This window comes from Physeter macrocephalus, chromosome 7 (assembly GCF_002837175.3).
Source record: "Physeter macrocephalus isolate SW-GA chromosome 7, ASM283717v5, whole genome shotgun sequence".
NCBI lineage: Eukaryota > Metazoa > Chordata > Mammalia > Artiodactyla > Physeteridae > Physeter > Physeter macrocephalus.
The window spans coordinates 106,408,315-106,423,021 of NC_041220.1; the positions used below are offsets into that span (position 1 = coordinate 106,408,315).

The 14,707-nt window shown below is 45.5% G+C and overlaps 1 protein-coding gene across 3 annotated transcripts in view; it reads left to right on the top strand.

The window, feature by feature from the left end:
• Positions 1-12,070: 12,070 nt before the first annotated feature.
• Positions 12,071-14,707, top strand: part of ZNF518B (zinc finger protein 518B) — a 65,017-nt gene continuing 62,380 nt past the window's right edge. Inside the window, exon 1 of one of the 3 annotated variants that reach the window (XM_024119483.3) lies at positions 12,071-12,379. The gene's annotated coding sequence lies outside the window, so the exon portion shown is untranslated. The remainder of the gene's footprint in view (positions 12,380-14,707) is intronic. The other 2 variants (XM_055086142.1, XM_024119482.3) reach the window with 2 other exon arrangements.

Genomic DNA, 14,707 nt, shown 5'->3' on the forward strand with positions numbered 1-14,707 from the left:
TCCTTCATCACATTGCCTTCTCTCTGACTCTTGACTCCTCCTGCACCCCTCTCATAGAAACTCTTGTGATTACCCCATCCCTACCTGGGTAATAAAGGATAATATCCCTGTCTCAAAATCCTTAACTTGGCCACATCTGCAAAGTCCCCTCTGCTACGTAAAGTTTCAGGAATTAGAACAGGACCCCTTTGGAGGGCCATATTCAGTCTACCATACCAATATAATCCTCTTTTGAAATGTCTAGTGTGCTTCTAAAGTAGCCAAGACAGGTAGTATCATGAAATCATTGAGCTGGAAAGGATTTTTGAGTTCTCTAACTGCTGGCAATTCCCAGCTAAATATCTCATGGGCACACAAACTATTTCCAAAATGGAACTTGCCCTTTTTTCTACCCATCAATAGTCCCGTTGCCACTTTGGTATGTGCTATCTCAGCAAATGGTTCAAAAATCTATACAGTTGTGCAAGGCAGAAACGTCAGAGTCATCCTGGATTCTTTCCTCTGCCTCATGTCCCATTCCCACCCTCATTTCCAGCTAATCCCCAAGTCCTGCTAATATATAGCCTCAAAAATTTTCTAGAATCTGTTTCATCTCTGCCATTGTCAAGCTTAGGTCCTCATTATCTCCTCTAACTGCTGTCCCTTCCTCTATTTTCTCTCCATTCCAATACATCTTCTAAAGATCTGTAAAAGAGTATTTACTACAGCACTGTTAAAAGCACCAAAAAATTGGAAATATCCTAAACTTCTGAAATTAGAGAGCCATATTCATGATATAGTCACAGAATGGAATCCCAGATGGCACTGAAATGGATAAAGTAGAGTTATGTGCATCAAAACAGATAACAAAAATATGATACTGAGCTAAAGACAGGTAGCAGAATATGTACGTTATGAATATATATACACACAGATACATATATGTAACATATATACATATACATATGTGTATATAAAGTTAAACACGTGTAAAACAGTACTCTGTATTATTTAGGGGTAATACATAAGTAGTAAAGGTACATAAACATTCATCAAAACGATGAACACAAAGTTCAGGACGGGGGTGACATTAGCGAAATGGTGGAAGAGAAAGCTCTAGACCCTCTTTCCTCCAATAGACACATATAGACCAGTTCCCTTTGTGAGAAATCCAAAACTCAGGATGATATTCTTATTCTCTCGAGGGAAGGATGGGGACAATGTGTATAGGGGAAGGACAGAGGTGGCTTCAGGAATATCTGCAATGTTTATGTTTTGTCTTGTAGGAGGAGGATATCGGAACTAAATATAGTACAGACATTAGGAGTGTCTAAAGCTGGGTGAAAAATATGTGGATGCTTGTTAAATATGCTGACAATATCTTGAAATATCCCATAATCTAAAAGGAGGTTGAAAGCCCCAAGAAGAAAGAAATCTACATTCTGGCTTTCATGAGTCTCCCAGCATAAATAACAGCTCCTACCCAATCAACCCAGAGTCATCAGGTCCTGCCACGTTCCCTAATCTTCACACCTCATTATAATAAATGGAAGACAATCAAAGGTCACTAGACATTTAAGGAAAACTTCTCATTGAAAACAAGAGAATAAAATGATCCCCAACAAAAGAAACTCTTTTAAAAATTCTCAGTAGTATAATCCTCAGAGAGATTAAAGAATATACTGCATTCATAACATTCTATAGAAAAAATTATATATATATATATAGGAAGATAAAAATCTAAGACAGCTTCCAGAAAGTAAATAGAAACGAAAAAGGTAGAAAATATAAGAGATTGAGAGGCATAGCAGATCAATCCTGAAGTTTCATTATCTGAATAATAATATAATAATGAAGATGATGACAGAAATAGATACTATAAGGAAAATAAGAATTTTTTTTAAAAAAAGCAAATTTTAGAATTGAAGGACATAAGTCTCTAGATTGAAAAGCTATATTAATTGCCCAGAACAATTGATAGATAGATAGATAGATATCATCACAAATGATAAAGAGAAAAATCTAAAGGTTCCAGAGAGAAGGAAGGGTAACAGTTTACCTATAAAGGAAATAGAAGTAGGTATCAAAGTTCTCATACACACTGAAGCCAAGAAAACAATACAGCTGATCATCCAAAGCTTTGATGAAATTTTATTTTCAACCTAGAATAACCCATTGGCATCATATAAGGGATGAAAAAGATAGCTTTAGACAAGGCTTCTGAAAACTTACATCTAAAACTCTAGTAGGTTATTTGAGATAATCTCTGGCAAGAAAAAGAGTAAGCAAACAAACAAGCAAGCAACAAACAGAAAACTAAGGGATTCCAGTATCCAGGGTTTTAACAAACTAAAAAGGAAAGAAATGAACGAAGATCAGAGGATGACCAGTGGGAAGCAGGTAGAGATACAAGTGCAGATTAGAACTGGAGGTCAAAAGGTCTCAGGAAGGAGATTTGGGAGTTGGGAGAGCGGGAGGGAACTTTTTAGAACATCCTATTGGATACAGTGGTTGTTAAAGATTTAAAGTATATTTCTTTTCAGTAATGAAAGAAAACCTGCAAAGAAATTCCATGAAAATCAGAAACTCACAATCATGTGATCACAATTGTGTAACTACTCTGACTTTCCACTTGTATAGTCCACCTAAAAGAAAGGGACAATAACAATTATGGCTACAGAACAGAAGGTAAATGTTCAGCCTTAAAAATGTAAAAGTTGAGGATGTAGAAGCCAGAGGGGGCCATGGAGAGGAGGACTGAGGAAAAGCACTGGGTGGGGGTGGGAGGCGGTTCTCTCCATCATATAAAACTAGGAACAAAAGTTCTGTCTCTATAGTGGAAAAAGAAATTAAAGTGTAAGCACATTATTGCAAATTGCAAGGACAACCAAAAGCGAAAAACAGAGAAATGATTGTATATGATAATTCCAGGGAGGTGAAGTGATGATTCCTGTAAAAGAAGTAATTCCTTGGGCTTCCCTGGTGGCGCAGTGGTTAAGAATCTGCCTGCCAATGCAGGGAACACGGGTTCAAGCCCTGCTCTGGGAAGATCTCACATGCCGCAGAGCAACAACTAAGCCCGTGTGCCACAACTACTGAGCCTGTGTGCCACAACTACGCCACAACGCCGCAGAGCAACAACTAAGCCCGTGTGCCACAACTACTGAGCCTGTGTGCCACAACTACTGAAGCCTGCGCTCTGCAACAAGAGAAGCCACCGCAATGAGAGGCGTGCGCACTGCAACGAAGAGTAGCCCCCACTCGCCGCAACTAGAGAAAGCCCGCGGGCAGCAACAAAGACCCAACACAGCCAAAATTAAATAAATAAAATAAATAAAAAATTTTTTTAAAAAAAGAAGTAATTCCTCTTTTACCGTTGCAGAATAGAGAATTCCTAAAATTGATAAATCAAAAAAGAACATTATACTCCTGTTATTTAGCCATATGGAACTAATCTTACGTGATAGCCTAAAGAATTAAAAGTGGAGTTAATTAGAAGCCCCTAGAATAATATCTGCCTGGCAGGTAGCCATCCTCAGTCAATATTGATTTAATAAATGAACAGTTGAGAAGGGATGGAGTAGTGTGGACCGTTGTATTTTTTGTCTTTCCATTCCATTGGATTTTTTAGCCATAAGCATGCATGACTTTAAAAGATACTCAGAGAAAGACAAACACTGTATGTTATCACTTATATGTGGAATCTAAAAAATAAAACAAACTTGTGAATATAACAAAAAAGAGGCGGACTCACAGATATAGAGAACAAACTAATGGTTACCAGTGGGGAGAGGGAAGGGGGAGGGACACAATAGGGGTTGGGGATTAAGAGGTACAAACTACTATGCCTAAAATAAATAAGCTGCAAGGATATATTGTACAGCACAGAGAATATAGCCAATATTTTACCATAACTGTAAATGTAGTAATCTATAAAAATTTTGAATTACTATACCTGAAACTAATATAATATTGTAAATCAACTATACCTCAATAAACAAAACTCTAATATTATCACACTACACGCTAAAATTTCTATGAAACAAAAAAAAGTTATCAAAAATTTAAGCATAAAGGATTTGAACATGAACCTCTCCCAAAGAAAAATAAATTCACTATGTTTTAAAAAACAGATATCATGTTTTGGTTTGAGAACAGTTTGTATAAAATACAGATCAAAATACAAAGTACATTCTGGAGTACTGAAAATACAGTTTTCATGAATGGATATTTGGAATTCTTGCATTTTTCACTTAAAATTAACTGGCTTCTTATCTATAATTTTCACAGTTTTATTTATAAAATGATAAGAATTTCCAACTAGTATTTGCAAGTACTTCTCTGCAAATAACACATCCCTGGTGTGGGTAGTCTTTATTTCCAATTAATGTAAAGCCAAATTGGATAAAATTACAATATTGGATAGAATTTTCCCTTTTTATTATTTTTAATTACTTGAGGAATCTTGATATAATACCTATGAATTTGGATCACATACCTGCAACTCAGGTCACTAGGAAATCTCATCTTGAGGCTTGAATATGCTGAAAAATTATAATTTTTTACTCCCATTTTCTTGCATTTCAACATCAGCATTCTCTTGGCCTTCTTATTTTGTCTGTTAGCTATTTTGGGTATTCATTAAATAATCTGCAATTATGAAGAAATGGTTCAAAACTTCATACTGATCACCATCCCGCTGGGGAGCAATATCTAGCTGAGTGAATGACCTGCCAGCTGACAGCTTGATTCTGACTGTGCTCACCTGACCATCAGAAACCACGATATGCATGTAGAGCTCTCAAAGTTGTCTGTTTTAAAGGCAGCAAGAAGAGAAGATATATCATCCCTTACTCTAAGATTCCAATAAAAATGGTGAGAGAATCCCAATGGTAGGAGAGGCAATGGTGCTCAATTTATAGCTGGGAATTTTTGAAGGCGTTGGAGTGGGAAGAGAAAGATCACTTCTATTTCTTCTGCAGACTTTTCCCTCTGAGTTGTTGCTTCTGCTGAATTATTTGAAATTGTAGATCATCCAGCACATACTGTTCATTCTTCATATCATGTTGGCTCATGCTTTGCCCATTCCCACCATTTCCTTTTCCCAGCAACACTGGATGGGTTCACATTGGGTTTTGCTGTGAGTGACAGGAAATCCAAAACAGCAGTGTACTTCCCTCTTAAGTAAATTAAATCGGGGTAATTTACTGAATGGTAGGCATGGTAGCTCCATGATTGTCAGGAACCCAGGCTCCTTCTACCTTGTTGCTCCACCATCCTCAACAAGTTATATTTACTTTTATGGTCCAGAATAGCTGTTAAAGCTCCAGCCATTGCCTCTTCATCCCTTTATTCAAGCCAACAGAATATAAAAAGGGGCAAAGAACTGCACTTGCCTTCCTTTAAGAACACTGCTAGATGTCATGTACACTCTAGTTCTACTTGCTTTTCCTTGACTAGAACCTAGGGACATGATCATACCTACCTACAAGCAAGACTTGGAAATTTAATCTTTCTTTTGAGCAGAAAGAAATTGGAAGAGGCTTATTACTAAGAAAAAAAAAAGGAAACAACAAGAAGACTCTGCTACCGTTGTGATCTTAAATTGATGGCAAGTGCCAGTGGGCTGCCTATGAGTGCTTTACAGAGTACTCCTAAGGAAAGAAGCTTGTAAAAGCCTACAAGTTTACATGCCCAGCTAAAAGTAGCTTCTTGTAAGGAAGAAGAAAGCAGACATTGGGAGAAAACTGGCAGCTTCCAACATAACCATGAATGCTGAGTTGTGTGTATCAGACTTTTCCTAAAGAGTCAGGGCAACAGAGGATGTTTACATAAAACATTGAAAGACACTGATTGTAATCTTAAAGTATGTGACCATCCAACTCCTGGGAACTGATCACAGGTCACAAGGCACCTTAGGGTAAATTCTCCCGTCTTCACCCCTTCTCACTTCTCTGATCTTTTCTCTCAAGTCTTCAGAACCTGGAATTCCTGGGAGCGACATCATTCTGCATAAGAAATCAACTCTCAGCTTTAGGTGTGGAAAGTGAGGTCCCAAAGTCAAGATCTAGAATTTTATTTTCCCTAACAAAGACAGTTTTTCCCCAAAAGGATTTCTAGTTCCAGTCGTCATTGAAGTAATGTTTCCATCCAGTTTAACTTGTTTGTTAAATAAATGAATGGTCCAGATTTTTCTCTACAGGGTTCCTGGATAAAATGGAAAGATAAATTCTGGGTACTATAACCTCCATACTTGTATTCTCAGTATACAAAGGTGAGCAAAATAAAAATGATGTTTGTTCTCATGGGTCTTACCATCTAGTACCATCCAGTACCATCCAGATTTTGTGAACAAGTGGATCTCAAGACACCTGCCACCCACACATTTCTTAGACAGATAGCAAGAGTTTGGGGCTATATACAAGAACAAGAAAAAAAAAATCCATACATAAGCTGAGCTTTCCCAGAGTTTTATCACTCATGATGTATATGGACCTCATGTGTTTTAGTAGACAGACTTCAGGAATGAATAACAACAACAGTAATAATAATAGCTATTATTGTCTAGAAAATATTTCCAGTTCCCCGAGGCGCATGGTAGAATAGCCCTCCTCTGTCTCTTGCAGCTAGGTGTGGTCACGTGACTTGCTTTGGCCAATTAAATGTGAGTGAACGTCATTTGCCACTTCCGGTTGGAAGTTTTAAGAGTCAGTGCTCAGGTAAGCCAAGCTCTCCTCCTGTTTTGACAACTGACAACACATCAGCTGGCGGCTGCTCTGTCAGCCTGGTTTGTGGACCAACGATTTCAGGGAACCGAGTCCTCAGCTAAGTGAAGATGGACATATAGTATAAGTGAAAAGTAAACCTTCGTCTTTTTAAGCCACTGAGATTTGAGGGTTATTACTAGAATGTAACCTAGCTTATCCTACTTGATGCAATAGCCAAATTATCTATGCCTCTCAATATGAGCATCGTTTAAAGTTTTTTACAAAAGTTAACTAACTCATCTCATTCTCATATGAAGCAGATACTATTATTATCCCCATAATGTTCCCAGATGAGAAAATTTAGAGATGAAAGAGTGGATTCGTAATTACGTGTCAATACTCTCGGACCTGAGGATTCTAAGTCTGCTTTCATGCTCTGGTCACTCAGACCACAGTTTTTTCCTCTTGAATTAATAAATAATCACTCAACTATCGTGGGTGCCTGTTAAGTGCCAGGGTCTCCACCCTGGGCACTGAGAATACAAGCGTGAACGAGACAGACAATAACTTATTCTGTAGTGGAGGAGAATGCAAAGACTCAAGTAAACGAATAAAAAATAATTTCAGTTAATTATGAAGAACATAAAACACAGAGATGTGACAGAGTGAGGGGAAATTACAGTCCTGTGAGACGAAATTGTTAGAAAGGTGGTTTTTGAGTTGAAACGAGAGAGATGAGAGACGTGCCAGGCAGAGGGAACGGGGTAAGGGTCTTGAGACAGGAGAGGCAGGTGCATCAGCTGTGCAGAGGCAGGGAGCCAGTGTGGCAAACAGCAGAGGCTGAGGAGCGGGTAAGAGATGCTGCTGGAGGTTGTGCAGGACTGCAGGGTCCCGCAAGAACTCTGCAGCTGAGGAGTGACTCGACCCCATCTGCTTTGTGGAAGCAGCACTCTGGATGCCGCAGTATGGTGAGCTCATCCTCCACCCCTATCCTTGTTGAAACTCCGGGCGCCTACTGCGTCTGGATAGAACGCAACCTGAGCCACGAGCGACCATGCGCTGAGTCTGAGAGTACAGCCCACCAGAATTCCTTTACTCTGTTCCGCGGGTCACCCGCTCGGACACTGCAGCCCTGTCCGATTGCTCTGAACGTTTCTAACCTGCCCCCCGCTCCCTTTCTGTACCCATCCCCGCCCCTAGGGACCAGCCCGCCTCTGCACCTTGCTTTGCCTAGGGCTGATCTAGGCCGGGGACGCTGGCGACTCCAGCCAGCTTGGTGTTGGAAGGCAGGCCTGTTTTGTGCCTGACACTGTGCTTTATCTCGGTGCCTCAACAACCTGCAAAATACCCGGCACGCGTGTCCTGGTGGGACTTAGGGCCCAGAGGCGGCGGCGCACACTTACTTATTTGTAAGTCTAACAAAATTCGGGGGGTGGAAGGCTCATCAGGAATGCCTTTAACCCCGAGCCTTCTGGATCTTCCAGGGCGACATTTGCATTTGTTTAAATGCAAACGTTGCGATTGTTGCAAACCTCTGTCGGGAGAACTCAAGGGAGGCCTCACTAAGGCCGGCGCCTAGCGCTACATCGAGTTCTCGGAAATCTCGTCCAGCCCCCGACGCTGACGCTCCCACTCCCGCGACACTAAAGAAACAAACGCAAAACAGCACAGCGCGATTCTCGCAGGAGCGGGGTCATGGGGGAGGGCGGGCCGTGGTCCAGAGGCGCCAGGGCTACTTACCCGACGGCCTGCAGAGCGCGGGGCCGCCCGTGCGCCGGCGCGGGGTAGAGCTCTACACACGCGGAGCCGCAGAGCAGCGACTCCACAGGCTGCCGGCAGTACTGCAGCACGGGGCGCTCGCGGGCTGGACGGGGCGGGGGCGACGTCCAGGCGGCCTCCCGAGGCTCTACCGGCCGCGCATGCCCGTTGCGCTGCTCGCCGCTCCCGGCCTGGCCCACCGCGGTCTCCCGCGGCTCCGGAGGCGGCGGCGGTGGGCGTGGAAGCCCGCAGCGCTGGGGAAGGAGGCAGCGCCACAGGGAGGCACGAGGCGGCTGGGATCTGAGCCTAACCCCTGGCGCCCTCCGCCCCGACAACCTCCATTAAAGGTTGCCCCAGATACTCCCTTACAGTTGAGAAAAGCGTCTCAGAGACCGGCAGTAAGTTGCCCAAGGCCACACAGCCGATACAGATGAGTAATGGGACCGGGGTTCGACTCAGCAGTGTCCACTCCCTGCGCCCCAGGACTGAGAAGATAGCTGAATTTGAGTATTAGTGCTTGGAGACTTTGGGCAAGGAGGCCTTTGTCCCACTTTAACAGTTGAACAAACTAAAACTGAGGCTCAAAACTACTAGACATTTTTGAAATATTTCAGAATGTTCAAAAACAAAAAAGCCGCTTCCTTGGGTCTCCTGTTTATGCATGGCCTTTATGTGCCTGGAATTTACATGTCTTTGTCCTCACCCCTCCTCCCCAAACACTAGCACGAAGTTCCTGACCCGGCTGTTAGAGACCTGGCCCTTTTCCAAGGCACAGTGGGGTCAGGTACCTTCCTCTGAGACACTGGCAGAATCTGAGTTAATGGCTCCCTGAGATCCCAGGGTTTGTAAGCGCCTAGGATGATCTAAATCTACACTGCCCTTCCTTCTTCCTCAAACACCCCCAGCCTGTGCCCATCTCAGGGTCTTTGGCCATGCTCTTCCCTATGTGTAAAGCTCTTTTCCATCCTCCTGTGCTGGGCCCTACTCATGGCTTAGAGCTCAATTTCAGAGCCTCTTTCATTGGGCCTTTCATACCATCCTCTCTCTTGCTTTGCACTCCCTTCCACGTCACCCCACCCAGTTTTATTTTCCCCCCTGGCCTCTAGTACTCCCTAATATTAATTATATATTCATTAACTGTTTGAGATCTACAACCCCCAACAAAATGAATGCTCCCAGAAAGCAGAGCCTTATCGTTTTCCTTACTCTATCCTCAGATGTAGCCTGCACCTGCACTAAATAGGCACTCAACAAATGTTTGTTGAATGAATAAGTAAGCTCCCAGCCCTTACACTCAATGCCTGGTCTTGTTCACATGTCTTCCCTCCTCTCTCCTATATGTTAGGTAGTCATATCTGGGAGCTTGTATTAGTTTCTTAGGGCTGCTATAACAAACAAATTTATTGTATCACAGTTCTGGATGCTAGCAGTCTGCAGGGCCATGGTCCCTCCGCAATCTATAAGGAGGATCCTTTCTTGGTTTTTTTTTTCAGCTCTGAGAGCCCTAGGCATTCACTGGCTTATGGCAGCATAACCCCAATCTTGGCTTGTCTTCACCTGGCCCTTTTCTCCCTGTGTGTGTCTGTTTTCATATGACCTTCTCCTCTGAATCTCTTCTCTTCTTTTAAGGATACCAATCATATAGGATTAGGGCCCACCTAATGATGTCACCTTAACTACCTCTGCAAAGACCCTATTTCCAAATCAGGTTGCATTCACAGGTGTGAATTCCCATGTCCATTCACTGGGCTTTAATATCTTTTGAGGGGATATAACCCAACCTATAACAGAGGGTGATCCATGGAACACTGAAAAGGGATTTAGGCAAACTAAGCTGGAGGATGGGGAAGAAGACAGGAAGGGTAGCCCTAAGTATAGGAAATGTGCACTGGCTGACCATCCAGAAATAACATTTCTGGGTGAACTCTCCTGCATCAAAAGACTTTTAGGGGAAAACACTACCACTTCAAGGGTTTCTACAGGAGTGGCTTCTATCCCTCCCTGCTTGGCCCTTTTCCAGGCTGTAAACACCCCATTTCCAGACCCTCCACAAAGCATTGTATCTCACTGATTGGGCTCCTGAGAAATACAAATCTGTCAGAACTATGCTAAGCCTTGACCTGCTTTCTGTTGTTTAATGTTGACAATTGCTTGTGAGGTAGGTCCTATTCTTCACTGAATTTTACGGGAGAAACTGAGGTTCAGCCGGGTTAGGGAGCAGGCTCACAACTTGTGTGTGCTTGAAATGTATAGCCAGCTCTAACTCCAGAGGAATTTCCAGGAGACCCAGAGGTACTCTTTTGTCAGTTCTATGTGACTCAAGAGGGCAGAACTCTAATGCATGAGTGTGTGTTACACGGAGAGGCAATGATTTGGGCTAAATTTCAAGAAAAATTTTTCTCTTAAAATTAACAGTTTTTCTGATTTGGCTCATTTTGCCACCAGAGATTTTCAGGCAGTGGCCATTTTAGATTCTCAATGCCCTTCCCAAACCCACCGCACTCTTGAGGGTGACTTTGAACTCTCTGCCCCATTCTCTCTGTTATGAACTGGACATAAATGTATTTTTCCGAGAAGAGATCCACTAGCTTCTCTGAGCCCTAGGAGACAGAGGACAAGGAAGCACCCTTATCAGCAATGACTACGGCAGCATAGCACAGGGGTTAGACCTGCTGTCAGTGTTCCATCCCTGGGCTGTCATTCTCTCTGCCCAGCTCTTGTTATTTCAGTGCTGGGCATTTTTGTCCACTGCTGGTCCTGTGGCTGGCACTGTCATCCTGAACTCCACTTCTCCGTGTTGAAAAACTGTCCCAGCCCTGCATCTCCTTCCTGCATCTGGCCCATGTCCATGCACCCTGATCTCTGGCCTCCGACAGGAAGGTGTTGGAAACCAGCCTTGCTCCTTCTGGAGGCTTGAAATAAACTTTCGGCTGTTTTTCCTGAAGAAACTTCGCTCCCCTGCCATAATCTATTCTTAATAGGAAGAAATTGCATTCTGTAGGGAGCAGCATCCGAGTCACTGACTAGGGGGACTCTAGCAATGCAGTCCACTTCTCTCCTTAGGGAGGGGTCTATTCTAGGTATATCTTCCTTCTGGAAGGTCAAAAGTGAGCAGGGGGGAGTGGTTTCCCCCAAAACAGTACTGGAGTCCAAGAAACAGTAGAAAATGGTGGCATTACGTAAGGTCACTCCATCTCCAGGTTCTCCCACAATCACTGTCTCGTCTGACCCTCGAAACAACCTACGTGATAAATAAGGCTCTGGGCTTCAGGTCTGATCTTCCCCCACCTTTAAAAGTGAAAATATTGAGACTCCGAGAGGTCAGAGGACTTCCTCGCCCAAGGTCGCGCAGGCTAGGTAAAGGAGTCAGGAGAGTTGGGATTCGAACCTGAGTCTTCAAGGTCATTTCGTTCACTGCTGCTTTCAAAAGAGAAAGAATTTGGACGCTGGAGATCTGAGCTCCTTTTCTGCTCCTGGACTTTAAGCTCCACAAGGGCAGGGAGCAAAGACGCCCTTCGCTTGGACCCAGCGCGGGCACACAGCAGGGGCCCACCACCGCTCTGCTGGGCCAACAATGGAAGCGGAATCAGTTCTTTTGCAGGGAGGCTCCGGAGCTTGCGGACATCCAGGCCAAGCATGGACATTGCGCGCGGTGGATGTGGACGCGTTCGGGCGAGCTCTGAGTCCAGGACCGGTGCTCGGCTGGGTCTTGGCTCCGCTCCGCGCAGAAACCTGGTGAGGGCGGGCGCAGCTTTAGGGACCTCGGGCGCCAGAGGCGCTCCAGCCGAGCCTCTGCACGCACACTGCGCACGCGCGGCGCCGCCGGGCTCCGCCCCCCGAGTAGGGACCTACAGCGGGCGGCCGCGGAGGCGGCAGCTGTGGCCTGCGGCCGGCGGTGTAGACGCCTCTTCCCGGGACCCGGACCCGGTGGCTCGGTGAGTGGCTGTGCGGGAGGGCTAGCGTGCCGGGTCCGCGTGCGCGGGGCGGGCGGGGCCGGGGTGCGGAGGGGTGGCGCGGGGCCGTGCGGGGCAGGGACAGGACGAGGCCGCGCCGGGCAGGCAGCCGGGACCGGGTGGTGCGGGGCTCGGCCCCGCGTGCCCGAGCCGCCGGCCGGCGTCTTGGCAGGAGGCCCCGGGGCAGACGGGTCGCGGCAGCGGGCCCCGGGCTGGGTGCGGAGGAGAGGGCGGCGGCCTGGAGGGGAGGGGAGGGGGCGCCGGGCCAGGGGTGGGGGGAGGGGGCGCCCGGCAGGGGGCTCTCGCCGGGCCGGGGACAGTGAACACGGACCTCGGGGGCCGGGGGTGGCGGCGGGTGCGCAGCCGGCGCCCCCCGCTCGACCGCTTTTGTGCCGCGGCCGCGACCCTGTAGGCTCGCCCCGAATGCGCCGGGTCGCGACCCTTGGCGGCGGCGTCCGGGCTGCGGGACGGCCGGTGTGGAGCCGCCGAGCCCGGCCTCCTCCGCCCGCCCCCAGCGTTTTAAATGATGCATCTCCTGGGAGAGTTCCTACCGGTCGGCTCCGAGCAGGAAGTGTCGTCAGGAGGCCATTTTTAAAGCCTCCTGCGGGCCTCGGAGGTCAGCGTTGACGTGGTCCGGTTTTCAGTGGTTAGAAGAAACCCCTGCGACCTCTGGAAGGGGCCCGGACGACCCCTGGGGACGAGGCTGTAAACCCACTGTATCCTCGCCTTCCCTTCCTAGCAGCCGCGCTGTGAGACGTGGACGGGCCTTGGATAACGTGTACCGTCGGTGTGTGTGTGCCAACAATAAACTTGAAAACCAGACTGGCATTGTCTTTCCTTGGGAGTTTTGGGGCATGTGCCCGGGGATGGGCTTGTCCATCTTTTGCTGGTGAGGGTGTAAAGGGAGGATAAAGATGAAGGTGTGACTCGGTTCTAAATGCTGATGTCACTCTTTGTGGGATCTCCCCCATCCCAGCTGCCCTTTTATCTTGTTGCCTTGGGGTCCTTGGGCAGTTTGAGGCCAGGAAACCACGCAGGATGCAAAAGAATGAAAATGCCTAAATCGGAAAGGGAAAGCCAAAGGAGAGAATGAAAGAAAACACTTAAATTCCTCTATATATGTTGGTTATTCCGTGTATCCCGTGAAAATACCTTTGATTTTAAAAACTGGGATAATGAACAGTTGATCAACCTAACATGAAAAATTAGAAAGTGAAATACTGAGCACCGTGTCCTGATTAAAAACAAACGTCTACACAGCTAAACTGTTGTGTTAGAACCCGTAAACATTATCCCTTAAGCTTAGAATTGAAGTCACCAAGAGTGAGAAAACCATGGTCTCCAGGAGCAGGCAGTACTTCCTATAAAAGAGCAGAGAGAATCGGAATGTATTTATCTCTCTCAGAGTCAGGTATGCAAAGTTCATTCCAACCCCTGATGTGTGTGCACAGCAGGAGATACTGGCCCAGCAATTGGCGATTTAAAAAACCAATATCCCAATATAGTCTATTTAGGTAGAATACAAATGTTTGGCTTTTTTAAGTTATATCGACGTTATCTTTAACCTAGGATGCATTTTTTTAATTTGTTTTTATTTCTTAATCTTGGATCTAACACAGCCTTGAAAAATAACACTTTGGTAGGTATCCAGTTTTGTGCTGTTAAACATTCATTGTAAGGTGCGTTGTGAAAACAGACAAAGAAGGGCATTATTTTATTTTATTGGGCCTCCTCTGATTTTTAAAAATCCAGTAATAGCAATTAAAAAACACACATCTGTCTACTGGTCTATCTGCTTTAAAGTAAGGGGATCTGGACTAGTTTAAGAGGAAGAAAAAGAACAAAGGACATTGTTATTGTCACCAGGAAGGCTGATGTTTCTTTCATTCATTGACTCCATTCAGCCAATGCTCATTGAGTGCCTTGTGTGACCAAGCCGTGTGCTGTTGACTGTGATAAACAGGGTCCTCACCGGTGATGTTTCTCAGTCTTGATTGTTCTCAAGCTGCCGGGCACAGACTGCATTTTCTTTGTTCACATATTCAGACTTGGCCAGCTACAGTCTCCGGGATTCATCCTGGGAGTGAAAGTGGCTAGAGCCCCCCAGATGGAGACATTCTCATCATAGGGTGGGGAGTGGGGAGGCATCAGAATCACCTGGGAAGAATTTAAGCCACAGGCCCTGAGCCCACCCCAGGAAAAGGACAATCTGATTCATTCGTTCACCTGAGTCCTGGGAAGCCTTTCTTCCCTTTTCTTTTAAGCTCCCTTGCTTGAGAAGCACTTTGGGGGCTCATTCCCCTTATTTTC